The 16,440-nt window shown below is 47.2% G+C and overlaps 1 protein-coding gene across 7 annotated transcripts in view; it reads left to right on the top strand.

Moving 5' to 3' along the window:
- Nucleotides 1–16,440, top strand: part of LOC115309710 (band 3 anion transport protein) — a 235,408-nt gene that overhangs the window by 48,715 nt on the left and 170,253 nt on the right. For 4 of the 7 annotated variants that reach the window (XM_040220069.3, XM_029967960.3, XM_040220068.2 and 1 more), the window contains exon 2: nt 16,304–16,405. The exons of the other annotated variants lie outside the window; for them this stretch is intronic. The gene's annotated coding sequence lies outside the window, so the exon portion shown is untranslated. The remainder of the gene's footprint in view (nt 1–16,303; nt 16,406–16,440) is intronic. 7 annotated transcript variants of the gene reach the window in all.

The following is a 16,440-nucleotide window of genomic DNA, read 5'->3' as shown; positions in this document are numbered from 1 at the left end:
TGTTGAGCTTGGTTAATTGCGCGCGGCCGAGGGAATTGAACAGCGGGAACGACGGTGTACTTGTTCTCTTGTTCCATTAAAAATGCCACGACGTTGGCGGGGCGGTATCATTTAAATGCTTCTAATCACATCAGGCCAGGGCCCAAAGTTGTCATATAAACAAATCAAATCTAAAGATGTCACCGGCGAAACTGAGTTTACGAAAAGCATATAATGCACAACGACGCCTCTTCTCTCTAAAATATTTTGGGCCCCCCCATCCCCTCTTTTATGTTGGCCCTCGACCTTTCCGGTGTGGGCTATCTGGCCCTTACACTCAAATGAGTTTGAGACCACTGCTTTAACTTATTTTTCTCGATTACCGGGAACTTAACTACGGAAATAATACTCGAAGAACGTCGAACGGCCCTCGTCGCGGGCTGCTTGACGTTCACTTTCTTCTTTCGTTTTCTGCGAAGGCCGAACAGGCTACGAGCCCTGGTATTCCCTGGTTCTCACAGGGGAAGATAACACAAAAAACGTAAGCATCCTGACGAGGCAAATAAAGTGAAAACTTTCAAGAAAAACCGGCGAATTCCGAATGCACAATGCAGGCGGAAAGTCGCGCTGACCGTGTTTCCTCAGCTCATGGATGGCAGAAATGTCTGGCCGATAGGGCTCGCTCGAGTCTCAAACTGGCGGCGGCCAGAGAGGTGTTTTTTGCAAAGGTCTATAAATCTGGCCAAGGAATCGGACAGTTGTAAATCACCTGAATCGTCCCGAACAACTCTAAGCAATTCGTTCCCCTAGTTACCGAAGGCTTTGTACGCGCAGTTGTCATGGTCACCACCATTTCGTGTACTCGAGATGTTGCCTGCTGTTCGGTTTTTTGGACATTTAGTATTCGACGAAGACTCTAACGACGTTGTCGAAGTAAAACGCGTAGTGGTACGTTGACTTGATATGTGACGTGCATGATGAGTTTGCAAACTTTGAAAGAACTGAGTCTGAATGTCGTGGCATGCCGACACAGCGGTTCAGTCGCCGCGCGTTCCGTGGTCACTAGGGTTGGGCAATTGATCAATTAAACTACCAATTAAACTATTAATGCTTTAATCGCGATTAATTTCTTTAACTGGTTAATCGGTAAAATTTTGACGAACCAAAAGAAAGTATAAATGAAACGCTTTCACCCCACAGACGTGGACGAGTACACCTGTATAAAGAGCACACTTTAGGTAAAATATTAATCTGATGTAAACGGAAGGGGCGAGATTTGTAACTCCAAACAAATTCCGAATGTATCGCGTGTCCCGGCGACTTCAGTGACGTGCGAGTGTCCGTTTAGCGCATCGCATACTACTGTGAACAATCGAAGGAGGTCGCTCTTGCCGGAGAGTATCAACAAACGTCTTTCACCCATGCAGCTGAATTAAGAATATTTGAGTGTGAGTGTCCTTCAACTGTTCTAACTACATATCGAGGTTGATTCACAATCGAAATTCTATATATTGCGCCGTTTATCGCAAATTGAGCAGAAAAGAAAAATAAAAGTTAGAACTTTTATATATGAGAATGAACGAAACCGATTAATCGATTATTTTTAATCGACGACCGCATTTGAACGCCCCCCTTTTAAAATGATGCCCAATATGCAGCACCACGGTGTACACCAAACAAGAACAATGAAAAACATCGAGTTGGCAAGTGCTTTTTTTTTTTTTTTTGTCATGCTTACCTTCAAGCAATGGTATACATATGCCAGGTGTTTCTGCCAATACGTTCAAACACGTTTAAAACTAGTGTAAAAAAAAAAAAAAAAAAAAAAAAACGAAAAAAAGAGAAAGCGATGACGCGCATTATGTTTGTAATTGGAACAATTTTTATTTTGGCTAATTAGAAAGTTAATTAGTATGGATTTTGCGTTCCCTGACGTCTGCCTTGGCTGCCAATTTGTTCCCGAAGTGTTTATCTCTAATAGCAGTCTTTTGGAAGTATTCGCAGCAACCCCCGGTGGGCGGTTCTGCCAGTGCATGCCTGGCTGTGTTCGACGTTTGCTTTCAAGGCTGCCGAAGATAAACGCTTTATTTTCGTTTACGCCCATTAGGACTAACAAACTCGCAACGCAATTGCTTTTTTTTTTTTTTTTTTTTTTTTTTTTTTGCTTTTTTTGAGAGCTTTGAGTTTGAAAGAAAGTCCTGCCACCTCTTTCCGCTCTAGCAGAGAACACCGGAGAGGATGCGACCTCCCTTCCAGCTTTCGCTCTGCTGAGGAGGAACGAGATCTATGAATATCACGTGGCTTAGGCGTCGCGATGGACAAGTGACTGCGAGGTGCGCGAAGAAACTTGGGGCTGCGTTTCTTCGTCTCTGTTGATCTGAACTCTCGTCACGAAGTCGAGACGATGGCATTGTTCACTGTACGGCTCCGCGGCCTGCGAAGGCTCCTGCAAGCGACTGCCTTGGTCCAGCGGACAAAGGGTACGCTCGCAATACGGGACCGCTGGATCAGTGCAAGGTGGCCCTTTCGCCGAAGCTGGGAGGCACTCGGAGAAAGCGTGCGCGATGGCACTTGTTGGGCACGCCCAGCGTCGCTCTCGTGCCTCTTCTGGGGCGCTTCTGCGTGGCTGACCTTGACACGTCTCGGAGCCAAGGGGCTTTCCCGCTGTCGTGATCCCCGTGCACGCCACGACTCTTCCGACCTCGGCCAGAATGGGCGGGCCAACGTTTCGCGTAGAAACGGAGCGCGCCGCACTGAGCCGCGCTACGTTGCACGATTCGCTGACGCCAATGTGCCGCAACCGTCCGCCTCGACTCCCGGGACGAGTCGTAGATGATCACGAGCGTAGCCGAACAGAGCCGAAAGCGCAACGTCACTGCATTCGTCATTTGAATGCGTTGGCATTAGTGGCCTTTGGTACATGTACGGCAGTTGTATCGTGTATCACCCCCCCCCCCCCCCCCCCCCCTCCCTCGTTTACGTCCCGCGGTCGGCGTGCGGTTTCGTGCTTTGGACGCTCTGGAAGCTCCTGCAATTGGCTTTGTGGACGGTGGACACACGCGGGTTGCGGTTCCGTTCTTTGGCCTGCCGCACCGTTCTTGACACGCAATTACCATGTCACCGGGCCGTGAGCGCACGGTGTCGTCGCCCCTGCCTGCACGACATGTATGCACAACAACGATATGGCTCTGTCGTTTTGCGCGCATCGCGCGCACGTCCTTCATAGACTCGCTAAGTGACCTGATCCGCTTCTACCAGGGAGAAGGGTTGGATCACCCAGCGGAAAGTGCTCAGAGGCTTCATTCACCATGCTATGTTATATATAACCGCTGCGCGAAATGCTAACGCATTTGTTCGAGATTCGGCGTGACGGCAATAGCGATTTTGGCTTTTTTTTTTAAAGCAATAACTGTTTTATAGAGCGAACTGGTCTTATCACTTTTTGAAGCCGCGCAAAACGGCACCTAAATTGACAGCCCCTAAATTCCCCCGTTCCATGGAGCGAAGCCCATGCAACAAATTGAGGAATAAATTGGAATTCCCATTGGCTGCGCCGCGTCGTATCAGATGCTTCGTCACGGATGCCGCCGCTCAAGGTCAAAGCTCATGGACGCGCCTCAGAAAAAAAATTAATAAATAATAAACCAGAAAGAAAAGCACAGCAACGCAGATGCCTGGTCACGGAAGCCGTCGTGAAGCCGACGGGGGGGAGGGTGATGTCACCGACGGAGCGCAGTCCGAAAAAGCAAGGCGTGGCGCGCTGCTTGGTGGGAATGCGCTGCGTGTACGAATGCTTTCGCATTCTTACACGTAAACAGTCTTTAATGTTTTCTCGATTGTGTTTATGTATCGGTGTTATCGCCTTTGGATCCAACCAAACGCATGCAGAAAGTGCGCCGTGACGTTGCTGTTTTAGTCTGTGCGTGTTTGTGCGACTTCGCTCTGACCACGCCGCACGCTCGTCGTGCGCACGCTCCCCGCAGTCACCTCGTACTCGTGCGTCGGCGTGTCCGCGAAAGAGGTGCATTTCTGGCGCGTGCGGCGGGGCACGGCTTGCGTAGCTTGAGTGTATACACGGGGTGGAACAATTTCCCCGAAAGGCCGCAGTGTGACGCTGTGGAGGTGAATCTCAGAATTTGACGAGCGTTTGTGAGCAGGTACGGACATGTTCGAGATCGATCTTTCATTGCCGGACATGCAGAGGAAGTTGCGTGTGTTCGTGTAGCGTGGTTAGCGAAAAATTGGTGACAGGGCTTTCATCGAGAAATAAAAGCAGTGAGTAACAAAATAAAAGCTCAACAAATTCGCGAGAAAAAAAAAATATTTTCCCTAGTATTTGGGTAACTAGTTCATTGTACTGGTGTGTTTAGAAACTGGTAAAACAATTTAAAGGCCGCGAAAAAAAAAAGAGAGAAACGCCTCATGCGCATGTTATAATAGGCTAAACTTAAGACTGTGAGCAAAAATCAGGCTAGAAAATAAGTTTTAATGGACAAGGTGATGATTAGGACGAACAAATAATGATGTGTAATGCAAGAACAAGACATCTGTATTATAAGACGTCTCGAGGAAGATGGATTTCATTTTAAACCTGAAAGTTGATTGCGTAAAAAAAAAAAAAAAAAAAAAAAAAAAAAAAAAAACTTCGACGCCATTACGTTACGGCCTTCTTTCTGGAGATGAGTGCTGTGTCAGCGTTAGCACTCGCGTTTGCTGGTTCCGCCTCCAGGGTGAGAACAGGGAACGGTTAGGGGCCAGCCATGTCACACATTCCGTGTTAAAATGGGTGAACATTACGATATTTTGTTTGTTCAATTATAAATAGGGAATTTCCATCGAGTGTTTTTCCCTCGCGCTGCGTACGCTCTTCGCAACGGGGACACCGTTATTGCGCATGCGCGCCATTAGCCTTGCCTGAAGAGTTGTTAGATTTGGATGGATGGAGGTTAATGAGTCAACCCTTTATAACGGGCGGTAGCTTGCGCCACCTATAGCCTAGAGGGGTAAGGGGTTGCGGAGAACGTTGCGGGACGCCGGAAGCGACCTACGAAAACTCCCTAAATTCTTGTTGAAGTCGCAGCCTTGCGTGCTCAAGGAAATCACTGGTCTGCAGTGCACATACGCCAATGCAAGGGCAGCTTTACGTGTTGCGTGTCCCCGCTCTTTTGGAAAGATCGTTGCGTCCGCCTCTCGCGGCGCGCGACACGGCGTGGTATATGACCAGTTGCGAGGTGGCGACAACCCAACGCACTGGATGTTGCGGGCTTCCATGATTGACAAAGACCTCGTGCTTCTAATGCGAACTTGTTGGGTGCTATGCCCCGAATGACTTGGCCAACTGTCGTCATTCGGAGTCTTGGGTTTGCGACAGAAAAGGCGTCCAGAGACCGCGCGGCGCCGGAGCGTTTGGATTTGTTGCCGTCTGACGACCTGACAAGCTCACTAGCGCGCCATTTGGTCAACTTCACGGCTTGCGTACTTGGTCATGAACAAAAATGGCTGAAACCACTCGAACGAAGGCTAGAAATGACTATAGTTTTGTTGCTCCAGCGTTGGAAAGTAGCTTGCCTTTCTGAGCTTCTCGCTGCCGAGGTCGGATTGCGGGCCGCAAACTTTTAGCGCGTTATGCATGCAAGAGGCTGAAACGCACTCTACTCGTTACTCTGTTGAGTTGGGGCTTTGCATAGATCTGTTACGCCGTTCCGCAACGTTTTTTTCTGCTACCCGCTGCGTGCGGTCGTTTTCTTTGCGGAGAGCGGCGGAGGGCGAAACACTGTCCACGAAAGCAGCTTCCTCTTACGACAGCAAACAGTAATTCCCCCATCGAGAAAAAAACAAACTAAAAAAAAAAAAAAAAAAGAAAGAAAGAAAACTCGTGGAGCCCTTTTTACGATGACAGGCGACGGGAGCCGCTCGCCTGTCATCGTTTGGGTCGTTCCTTGTCGGAACACCCAACCCCAAAGTGCAGACGCCTTTTTTGGACACGGTAAAGCGTTCTATAGCGTTTAGCCATATTTACGGGAGGGAACTGTGAGTGAAAAGACGTCGCCATAATCGTCTGTTTGGCTCGCCCGTCCAGCTGATCCATTTAAGATTTCGGGACCGTTTACCCCGCAACGGGCTCTTTTCTGGGCAGTCCGCGACATGAAGTCGAACTCTAGGTCGCGGCGCCCTGGCTTGGCACTTTGCTGTAACACAATCAACGGTAGTGGCGTAGCCAGGGGAGGGGCTTATGGGGCTTAACCTCCCCCCCCCCCCCCCCTCAGAATCCCGCCGAAATGCATATACCCCCCCCCCCCCCCCTCTTTCAAAAAAAAAAAAAAGTTTTTTTGCTACTGGTCAATGGCTGCGGCCGAAGCCTCCGGCTGCTGCTCCTCAATGACGTTCCACAGACGGCGAAAGCGGCTCGGGAGTTGATTCAGCCGCTGGCCGTTTCTGCCGACCTCGTTTGGGCGCATTGTTTGAGATGGGTACAGCGGCAGCTGTGTTCTGACAACATACACCCATTGTCATTGGGCGTCCGTCACTTGCATTCGAGACAGTGTGTGGGCCGCTGTTCTCTGCCCTCGTTGTTGGTGTGTGCAGCGGTCTCTGCACCGTGGCTCCCGCCCGGGTCGGGGCCTTTCCGCTCTGCCGCCTGCTCCAGGCTGCCGCAGCGGGGCTGGGACACCGAGCGTGCGTCCGGTGATCTCCCAAAACCAAACGCGCCTCGACACGAGGAGGGGCTGGATATGGCAACCGCGCGACGCGTCCTATAGTGCAAGTCAGCGCAGTCGGTCGCACTCAAAAGTGAGACGTCAAATCGAGACGCGAGAAAACAGTATGCAGAATCCAGATTTGCCTTTAAAAAAAAAAATATATATGTGTAAACTACACGACCGTGGTCTGTGCGTGCGGGTGAGTTATACGGCCAGGGGGACATATTATGGTTCCACTTATAATCGTGCTGAGCGTCATCGAAAACCCTTAGATGAGTCAATTTTAGAAAGACTTGGCGCTTGTGGGAAGCGCGGGAGTGCGCTACAGCGATGGCTAGAGTTGCCTCTAGCCATCGCTGTAGCCAGAGGCAACAGGGCAACAGGGTCAACAGGTTTAAGGTGGGAAAACGCGGATTAAAAGTTAATAAACAAATTTGTGTTACTGTCCTGACGGTTAGACCCCTATTTTATGCCCCCCTGGCCCTATAACTCAGCTGCACATGTCGAATCACTAACACTTGTAGCTAAGAAAAAAACAACAACATATTTTTTATTTTTTTTTATTTTTTTTTTTGGGGGGGGGGGGGAGGGGGGGGGGAGGGGGGGGAAGTGCTTTTCCATTCAATGAATGGTGCTGTTCAAGCACGCAGACATTTCCATTACCCAAAAACCTTTACACGGAAGGTGTTAATAGTCTCCGGTTCACATCGCACAATACACCTCATAAAAATTGGTCAGTCGTGAGTCGTACACCTAGAACACTCTAAAAAAAGTTTGTGCGTCTACTTTCACGCACAACACTCGGAGAGCCAATCACCGCAACTTACGAAGGCAGCTCAGCGAATGACAACTCCGAAACATATGTTCAGACCGAAAAACGCAGTCTGAGTTGTGACATTAAGCAATGCAAAACGTCGTCACGCTTGCATTGCTTAATGTCACAACTCAGACCGCGTTTTTTGGACTAAACATATGTTTCGGCATCGTCATTCGCTGAGCTGCCTCCGTAAGTTGCGGTGATTGGCTCTCCGAGTGTTGTGCGGGAAAGCAGACTCACGGGCTTTTTTTAAGAGTGAAGGGTGAAATTCGATTCACGCGTATCTGGTTGATTGTGCTTCATTGTGTTACATACGATTGCAGCGACCCTAGTTTGGACGGAAGCCACGCTGCACCGCAACTAAACCCAACGGAAGCGCCTGGGTCGACACATTACATGATCAGCCCGTGAAAGTAAAATGACTTCCGACTCTGCTACTTCAGTTGATTGTTTGCAAATCACACGGCTGAATTTGGCGGCCTTTCTGCGACTGCACGGGGTTCGGTGGCCGGGCGTGTTTACGCACCGCAGCTCGGAGCACGTGGAGCGAAAGCTGGCGCTACAGAACCCAGGCATCCTTGGTTCAATCAATTTCCATCCACCCCTGCCCACTTCGATCTGGTTGAGCATCGTACCGGTGCGTGGTTGTGTGTCGCTACTGTGCGATGACCCCAGGCTAGGAGTCGTACTGCACTGGCTACATTTCTAATATGCAGCGAAAACGAGAGTCGCCATACCTCGAAAGCAGACCGACGGACGTTACGCCATCTAAACACGAATGTTTAATTTGTTGTTACTTCTTGGCGACTCAGCTGCCGAATTCGTGTTTGCAAAGAAGCGAATGTCTGCCATTTATGTATTTATTTATTTATTTAGTAATACTTCCAATTTCATTCGGAACTTTAGTAGGCTGGCTACTATAGGTTTGAAGATCATACGTTAGTTAATGATGCTATTCAGAAGAAACGATTAGGGGGAGAAGCTTACACAAAATAGAGAATCAGCATAATTAAACTACACAAATCAATGCATATATGAGCCATAATACAACGTTATATAGGATATACAAATAAAAAAAAACATAAAAGTACAGTGGGCAAATAATAAAATATGAGTTAGTAGTATGCACAGGTTATCTGAAACGATGGTCTAAAGCATTTGCAAATTAATTTCCAGACGTGGAGTGAATAATGGTATCATACAGGCGATTCCATTTGGAAAGAAATTTGCAAAAAAAAAATAGTATTAAAAAAAAAAGTTGCCACTTCGATATTCTGTTAGTAGTCTGCCGTTGCTACTTCTTGTGGCTCTGGATGTGTGCTGGCTCAGAAAGTTGGCTTTATCTACGGGGGTTTGGTTATTGATCAAATATAGATGCCCGAATAAGAGCTAGTTTTCTCGCGAGTATGGAGCACCCGATGGGTGGTTGCTCACTGGTAGGTTTCGTGCGATTTTCTCAACGTTGCTGTTGGCGGGACACACGAATTTAGCCAATTCACGCCCGAAACGCAATGAGGTGAACTCTTGGTTGGTTGGCTGGTTGTATTGTTTGCCAGACGTGACATTTGCCTCACTCACGGTGGGCACGTTTCACGGGCCTGGCTTCTTGTAGGTTGATGAGGGTGAATGCGGGGAAAGGGAAGGGAAATATGGTGATGAAGGGGTCCAGGGATGACGAAGGAAGCGTTAGCGAAATAATGACTAAACACGCTTGAATGTGGGCACACGTGTTCGGGTTTTATGTTTATTGTGTGATTTTTTTTTTTATCATGCAACGTTGTGCGCGAGCATTTAGAACATGAAGTCGCTTTACTTTTTTCGTTGTACGCGCACCGCACCCATTGCTCTATATTTGAAGAACGAGACGAGCTGAATAAACATATGTCCGCCTCCTTTTATATATTAAGGAGGCACTTGACAGCAGTACGCATTTGCCTACAAAGGGGTCATTAACGCGGACTTGGTTAAAGGCAAGCGGAGCTAACGTCGATCCAGCATTCGCCGCGCAGTGTTCCGCCATGAATACCTCGGATCACTGCTTTATCCAGGGGCCCACCTTCCCAAGAAACGGCCCTCTGTGAGCCGATGGTTCTTCTACGATTATCTGTTCGGATTTGGCTTTCACTTGCTACGATTGTGGCTACTGCACGATCCAATGATGTGAAGGCTTTTAGACTACTTCATCTTAGCGGGTGGCATAAGCAAGGCGTCAACGTTGGCCAAACCTCCACCTCTGCGCTGCTGGCGTGCGCTAAACAGTGGAGCCGGCAGCTATCCGGATGCGCGGAGACAGCTGTACCATTTTTGCGAGGGTTCTTGATCCGCTCTTTTTCTGCGTCTGCGGTCGCCCCGAGCTCAGTTAACTTTCAATTAGTCCAATAGTCCCAAGTATGGGACCTCAAACTTTGAATTCCATTCCAAGTTTGAACCACAGATCTCTCAAAAACTGGCGAGTAAATACGCCAAAGAAGCGTGAAGGACTTTCACCTCGTACTGTCTGCGATAGTATACACAATTGAAATCGGCATAAGAATTACGTAAATGTTTTCTGGATAGTTGCGTGCTTTTCGCAACATAATCAGCTTGTTGCGTTAAATGGTCAGCGTTACGCATATGGCATGTTGAACGTGATCTCGGGGGTGCCACAAAGTTCGGTTCTGGGCCCGTTGCTTTTCTCAATTCATCTCAATGATAGGGAGTTGTGTGACGATCCGTCCGTAAATGCGAGGAGGCTCTTTGCGGATGACTGCTTTATTTATAGCACAGTAAGTGGAACGGTAAGCAGGAAACGTTTGCAGACAACCAACGCTTTCGTCACCTCCTCGCAGTTCGTACTGCACTGGTATACTGTAAATAAACCACGTAACCCCGATCGAACAGTTGGAAAATCTCTGGAATCTTTCTTCCTTTCTAAAAAGTTTGGGGACCGCTGGCGAGTCAGCGCCTCTAGAGGTCCCCAAAACTTTCATCGCAGAATTTAGGCGCAACCCGTGTAACGTGTGAAACGCGCGCAATTCATGTAGTTGGCAAAGAAAAGACAGTCTGACATGGCGCCGTATGCTCGCCATGTCAGAGAGGGGCGCAAGTTGCGAGGAGCATCTTCGCCACCGCGAGGGGCACACCAGTCTGCGGGCGAGTCGTTTTCATCGTAACTCTGTGCAGGCCTTCGCTCCTGGCCGTCGCACTTCCCCTTCCAGCCACCAGAGTTTGGCCTTACGATTAGTGCAGTGCTGGAAGTGCGGCGCCATTTGCGCCAAGTTGAGCCGTGGACGCAAGTCTGCTACGTGTTGCGCCAAAATGCCATTTTTGCTACGAATTGCGCCACACCTGCTCTCTGATGTGCTTAAATAATGAAGAAAAAAAAAGGAGTGTATTTTGATATTGTTCGACAATAATATCCAAAGAAGTCTAAGCGAAGAAAAATGGTAGAAACATGTATTTCACGGCGTGTCTACTCACCCTTGCTCAAATGTTCTCATTGACCTCTCTGGCCATGCCATCGTCTGAACTTCAAGACGCCGCGTTGTTGGCGATGTCACAGAGCCAAAACCAAGTGAAAAATGAAAAAAAAAAAAAAAAAAGAAATGGTATTATGCCGGCTTCTGTGATAACACAGAACCATGGTCTCATAATACTGATGGAATCATTTGATTACAATCTCGACCCCATGCCTCCACGCCGTACGGCACTATCGCCGTTCGCGTCAACCTTTTTCGCCTCGCAGAGGCGCGCCTGCGTCCAGCTTCACCGCTTCGCATTGGTGCCCAAGGAGCAGCAACTAACGGAGGGAAGCACCTGTTGTTTTTTGTTTTGTTTTTTTTAGACATTTTATTGTGTCTGCAGCACCAAGACAAAAGACCGGATGGTCTGACGAGGCCTCGGTGCCGCTAAGTAAATGAAATAACAGAATAACTCTATCGACTGGCGAGCAGTAACCCTACTTTTAGGAATGCTTCAACAACTACGCGAAAAAACCAAAAACATGTAAGAATAAACTCAGCATTAGCGTCAAGCACTGCTAAAACCAATAACATAAAATTTCCTATTTCAGTTGTCTTTACTATCATCAAAGCTTTTTTTTCACTATTATCTTGCATTTGTTTACCGAGATATCACATGTAATGTGTGTGTGGAGATGACTGTGTATGTTAAGAAAGCTTGGAACTTGATACGAAAGTGTTTGTGAGCCCATGTTAGTTCCAATTTTCGTAAGTACATACTTTTCATTACGAGTGTTATAATGGTGGTCGGGTCTAGTGTAGAGTGATGGATATGTTGGCTCTCGATGTCCTGGAAAATGTAGAGTGCGAGTCTATAAATGATATTTATGTATTTGCTTCTGATATTTCAGTGTTTTATATTTTGCGAAAGGCGGAATGCTGTCTGCGTCATTTTCAGAGTTATTTATTAATTAGGGGAACATCCTTTTTCTGCATAATATGTAGATGTGTGATATTTGTCTTTGTCGTGTGACCCCAGATAAGAAAGCACTAGTAGACCTTGCTATATAAGGCATAATAGAGCTGGTACTTGAGCCATTCCGGTAATTTTATTTACGTGGTTAGTCCAATTCAAATGTTTCTTAAACCAGAGTCCAATAAATTTGTGATCATCTACGGTGTCTACGCGTTCAGTTTCAGTATTTTTTAATTGAAGGTTAATATTTATATCACGGGCCCGGTTCACTGAGGAAAATATATATTTTGCCTTTTTTATATTTATCGATAAACCATTTGGGGGGCTTTAACCAGGATGAAATTTCGAATAAATATTTGTTGACTGTATACTCCAGCTCGCTAAAATTGACTCCAGAAAAGAAACATCTGTATTATTGGCGTATATTATTAAGTCTTCGGTAAGTGGTGCATTAGGTATATGTTTAATGTAAATCAGAAACAACAAGGGCCCTAATATCGAGCCTTGTGGCACGCCATATTTGATTAACCCTAGAGGTGATTTTACGTTATTATATGTGCAGTATATTGTGTACGATGTGTAAAGGTAATTAGTGATAACTTTGTGTGCGGTTCCTCGTATGCCATATGCCTCGAGCTTTGAAAGAAGAATGTTGTTTCATAAAGTCGAAGGCTTTATGAAAGTCGATAAATAAACAAATTGTGAAGAGTTGATTTTTTATATTATGTTTTATTTTATCTGTGATATGCAAAAGTGCTATTTCAGTTTTACACTTCTGAAAGTGATAATGTTGTGTGGTTATGACATTTTCAAAACGAAAAAATTCTGAAGCCGTTTGTTAATTATTTTTTCAATTATTTTCGAAAACAGACGCAACACTGATGTGGGCCTCCAAATATAACCCAAGTCATATTTGGAGCCGCCCTTACTGATTGTTCACACTTTCGCTATTTTCAGTTGATCAGGAAAACTACCACTTTCAAGATACAATTGCATATACGAGTAAAGGGGAGTGAAATAATGTAATACAAATTTAATGGCCACTACTTTAATGTCATCGAAACCACAGGCTGTATTACTTTTTGAGGGACATCATAAGCATTATTATTTCCTGTTGATTTCTACAGGAAATAATGAGGCTTATAATGTCTCTAAAAATACCTTGGAAAGGTATTTTTTTTAGGTATTTTCCATGATCACCAGATTGACTTGTAGACGACAATTCACCAGCCGCTAGAAATCGTGAACTAAATCTTATCGCTAGTTGAGGACCTGATAAAGTTTCACCATTTATTTTTAAAATTAGGGAGGTAATTGGCCGAGTGGGCTAGCGCACACTAGCTCTGAGCACGTGGAGCGAAGGCTCGCGCTGCAGAACCCAAGATCCTGGGTTCAATGCCCACCCCTGCCGGTTCCGACTTGGATGAGCATCGTACCGGCGTGCGATCTTGTACCACTACTGCGTGATGCACGTTAAACACCCCAGGCTCGCGGTTGTACTGGGCTGGCTAAATTTCTCATCTAGAGCTGGGAGACTCGTCGCCCGTTGAGACAGACCAAGTTCTAGACAACCCAGCTTTTTTTTTTTTTTGGTAAAACGATATAAAAAGATAGTAACAGCCGTAGGGAGGTAGTAACTGATGCAGTTACCAACTTTTTTTTTAAGAGTATGAAGGCCAACAGTGCTTTTTAATGCTGAACTGGTCTCGTTTTCTGCTTCTTTACTCCAGGAAAACTAACACAAAAAGCTGTTACTTAGTACGAACTCTGGCATTACACGAAATAACAATTCAAGCAGAATATGTAAAAGTAGTTAATCTATCCTATTTTTTATCACTTAGATTTTTCATAAATTTTTAACTTATACACAGTTCGGCTTCGCTGAAGGCATCTCAAAGAGCGCGCACGTAATCAATTTCTTTTTTATTAGAAAAAATATTTTGGCGAAGGTCCATTGAGCATCTACAAACAGCTGCGATTTTTTTTTTTTTTTCGAAGAAATCGGCAATGGTCGGTGTCACCGCCTGGAACGTTAGGTATGAAATGACTCAAAAGAAACGCTCAAGAGAGGACCTGGCTTATATCCTATCTTGTGTGTTTCTTTTCTTAGTCCCTATATTAAGCGCTGTTTAGTTTGCATTATCTTCATCAGTGAGTACCTGTAAGCAGTATCTAGCAAAGTGGAGAAAAGCGCTTCATAAAAGTAATCGACGCCAACCCATGCGCTCGCAAACGAGGTCGAGAAACGAAGATCAGTCAGTTTTGTCCTTTTTGCGTGTGGGATCATTTCGTCCGGGGTCATTTCATCCTGCGGTACAGCTTCCAAGGTAGCGAAAAGGCGCACGCCCTTTTCGACCTTAATTCACTGGCACTTGTTCGTAAACAAACCCGCCCAGTCCCGGTAGATCCTCGCCCTCTTTTCCGCGGAGTTTCTTCTCCCTTTGCTACGCGTCTTCTGCGCTTGTCGTTTTGCTCGAAATCTGTTCAGGCCTTCACAGTTCTGTTCCTGGGATTTGAAGTAAGATCTGGACTTTCACGATCGTCTTATGCGCAGTGAATTCAAAGCATAGTGGGAGTGTGCTGGCCAGTGCCGTAGCCAGGAATTGTTTTTGGGGGAAAGCGGGGTTGCGCTCTGCAAATGCGTAACGCGAAGTCTCCATCCCCCGAATACGCCTTTGCTGCTCGCGCACAATGTGCAATGGAGCTCTCGTATACCGTTGGCTGCGTTTCCATGGATGCGAAAAAAATATTAGTGTGTGTATGTTTATAAAGCCGGAAGTTAGTCTGCCTTAGAGGATTAGTTCATAGAAGTTAGTCTGGTGTCTCAGCTGTTGATGAGCAATTTAGCCAGTGCGGTACAACCGCTTGCCTGGGGTCTTTAACGTGCACCAGGCAGTAGTGATACACGACCGCACGCCGGTACGATGCTCATCCAGATCGAAACGGGCAGGGGTGGGGGTTGAACCCAATGAATCCGAAAGTAGCACATCGACTTGACAGGGAACGAATCACACGCGTCCAGTCTCTACTTTTTCGATGTGCTACGGTCACATCCATGTATCCGCGGCTATGGACTTGCGGGTCAGAGTTCATGCCAAGCATAGATGTTTCGAGAGCGCAAACTTTCTTTTTTTTCTTTTTTTTTTCGTGAAGGGAACGTTTTGGATTTTTTTTTTTTTTTTTAATCTACTAGCCCATTTTTAATCCCTTGACAAATGTCAAGATTCAAGTTGGGGCGGAAGTTGGTGGAGCGCACCGATTGGCTTATCACGATGATGACTTCGCGATTTTTTCTCCGACGTCCAATCGGCGCGCTCCGCCAACTTTTGGCTCCAACTTTGTGGTTGACGAGTTTAGGGCCCCAGGTAGATATCTTGGCGAATTGTGTACAATTCTGATAAAAAGAAACGCGAACAACGGAGTGCGTGTCTTCCTCAGAGCAGTACATGGTCTTTTTGGACACTTGGCGAAAAAGTCGGCGAGTAATTCGACCACCCTGACTGGCCGGCGCCAAGATCAAGCGCGGCGCCGGCCAATCATGGCCGCAAAGTTTTTCGCCAACTTTCCAGATTAGAACCCCTGAAAGTGATTCTTCCTGGCCCGTTTTTGAGAGTAAAAGTCTCGGATCCAACCCCCAAAATACTTGGGGCAATACTGGCGGTCGCCACGATTGAGTCCTCGCTTCCGGCGTGGTCAGACGCGAGCCCACAAGCCGAGTGCCTGCCGGCGCAAGGACTGGAAACAAATCAAACTCCAAGGCGCGCGCGACTATAGATCGTGGTGGCGGGTAACTTGCTGGCCGGCTATAGCGTGCATGGTATCCGAGGCGTTAGAAGGCTATAACTATGTCAAAGAAAAAAAAAAAAAAAAAAGTAGCCCGTGAAATACTTCTTTATCATTTTCGTTGACAGCCTGTCAGCGGTGTATAGTCGGGGGCGTTTTGCATCGGGCCGTCTGGGAATTCCGTTTCTGGGCTCCTGTCCAATTCCTCCGGTGGTTGCGGCATCCGACGCCACTGCGGTCTCCTAGAACTGGCCGAAACCCGTTTGCCACCTCGGTGACGACTCGTCGCCGTCGACGCGCGAGTAAGCTCGGATTTTTTCCTCCTGAGGTTAGTCGTCAGCCGCCGACAATGCGGCCGATTCGAGCGACTGTTGTCTCGAAGTCGCCGCGCCAAGTTAATGATGACACATGGCGGCTTTCACGCGGAGCGTGCACAGCCGCGTTTGCGCTGCGGCAAATGCTCGCGCTGCGCGCCGACAGTGCACTCGAACAGCGTTTTTGCATCATCCGTATAGTGTCGCGGTTCTTTGCGCCAGCGTCCAATGCCTTGCTGGCCTTCGGGGATGGGACGTGAGCGCAATCTGATTCCGCGTCATCGATTCGCTTGCAGGTCGTTTCTCTCCGGAGATATCTTTCTTTTGTGCGGCGTTCCGGAGGACGGCGCTAGTGGAGTAAGCGGGCTTCATTCAGAGTCGGGAGCCGTGTCGTCTCGGTGAGTGCTTTCGTCCAGCCACATAGCGTCGGCGT

The sequence above is a fragment of the Ixodes scapularis genome, unplaced genomic scaffold (assembly GCF_016920785.2).
Source record: "Ixodes scapularis isolate PalLabHiFi unplaced genomic scaffold, ASM1692078v2 PGA_scaffold9__187_contigs__length_104089568, whole genome shotgun sequence".
NCBI classification, from domain to species: domain Eukaryota; kingdom Metazoa; phylum Arthropoda; class Arachnida; order Ixodida; family Ixodidae; genus Ixodes; species Ixodes scapularis.
This window is presented reverse-complemented; position numbering and strand designations above follow the sequence as displayed.